General features: G+C 33.4%; 1 protein-coding gene across 6 annotated transcripts in view; it reads left to right on the top strand.

Annotated features, from left to right (window-relative positions):
• Positions 1-1,710, top strand: part of AKT3 (AKT serine/threonine kinase 3) — a 335,945-nt gene that overhangs the window by 263,214 nt on the left and 71,021 nt on the right. The window lies entirely within an intron of this gene.

Raw genomic sequence — 1,710 nt, 5'->3', positions numbered from 1 at the left:
GAAAGAGAAGAGGGTGTTGTTGAAAGAGATGGAGAAAGGAGAGAAGCCAGAGGTGTGAAGAAGTAAATGGCAGACCAGGGCAGAGAGAATAAGCTAATAGGAGAGAAGAGCAAACGGGGAGGTCCTTTCTCCCTGTTTCTGATTTTATTTCTGATTTTAGGACTTACTGTTCTTTATACAGATTAGGCTTGATTTCTGGGTTCTAGTTAGTAAAGAGATATAAGGAAGATTCAGAGATGTAATCTGTATGAATTTAGGTAAAATAAGAAAACTTTAATTTTTAAAAGGTGCAACATTATATGAGGGGACTTTAAAAAGTTTGTGGGAAAATGGCATTATATTATGAGTTTATTTTGGGTAAAAAAATTTTAAATCAATCCATTGTATTTTTATAATGCACATTTCCATGAACTTTTTGAAGACCCCGTGTACTTAGGGTGTATTCGACTTTCTGTAGAGAGGTTTGAAGACAGGCTTCTTTGAAGTATACTTCACCTGAAATATATTGAACATGTAGTTCAGTTCAGTAATACATTGAAGTTCCATACAAAAGACATGTTTATTCTGACCTGGGGTTCAGTGAACTCAAGTTTCTTTGTTTTTAAATATTTTATTTTATTTATTCTTAATTTGACCAAATAGAGAGACAGAGAAAGTGGAAAGCAAGCTGTCAGGTTCAGGACTAGAATCGTGGTTAACCATGTGGGAGTCTAGTCACTCCAACTACCACACCACCTGCTGGCCCCAAACACAATTTTCTTAACTGTAGGTTGTGCCTGGTTTAAGAGATATTTTATGATACAGCAAAAAGTTTGATGTCATTACATTTTATATGCTCAATTGATACTTGTTTATGTTCTTACATTCTGTTTTAAATTTGTTACTGACTTCAGAGTTCAGGTAAGCACTTTCAAATATCACATTAAGGAGCCAAATAAGTATGCTCCTTATGTAAAAGTTAATTATCATCCTGCTAATACATTTTTTCACATTTTGGGTATTTCTTCTGTGTGAAAGGAGAAGTGCATTTATGTTGTATCTATGTCATCCGGCAAAGTCAGCGCCCCTGACTATTAGACTGTGTGATCACAGCTCAGAGCTCATATGTATCTTTGAGTGATAGTAATTATAACTTTGAGTTCAAATTGGAGGGAAGAACTGGTCAGCTATGTTGTTATGCTTCATTGTATCAGCCTGACACAAACTCCTTTCCCTCTTGCATGTCATCATTTTTATTTGAGGCAGGTTATCTTGCTTCTTGGTTAAATCTTTAAGATTCTTTTTGGTGTTTTTGGATTAATGGGTTCAAAGAGATTCCAACTTTATAACGTTTGTGCTATATATTAAGTATTGAATGTTTGACTTTGATATTCTTTTTCTTTTTATGTTTAAAAGGGTTGGTATTTCTTTATTTCAAAGAACTGCAAAAGAGGATATCGCCTTACCTTACAAAATAAGATTTAGGTTTGATTTACAACCACCACCAAAAAACATTTCTGTAAGTGAATATTTTATAATAGCAATAGATTCCCAAGAGAAATTGTTGAAAACCATCTGTATATATTTAGAAGATGCTCTTCTCTTTGGGATTGTCGAAATCACATTTTATTTTTTTAAAATAAAGAGGATTGATGTTTACTTTGAAAGGATGATTAGGATTTAGTTTTCAGAAGTTACACAGTAATGGCTCTTAAAGTTATAGCACTCTTT

Source organism: Tupaia chinensis, unplaced genomic scaffold, assembly GCF_000334495.1.
Source record: "Tupaia chinensis unplaced genomic scaffold, TupChi_1.0 Scaffold000532_1, whole genome shotgun sequence".
Classification (NCBI taxonomy): Eukaryota; Metazoa; Chordata; class Mammalia; order Scandentia; family Tupaiidae; genus Tupaia; species Tupaia belangeri.
The sequence above is the reverse complement of the archived record's forward strand: the minus strand, read 5'-3'. Positions and strand labels throughout refer to the sequence as shown.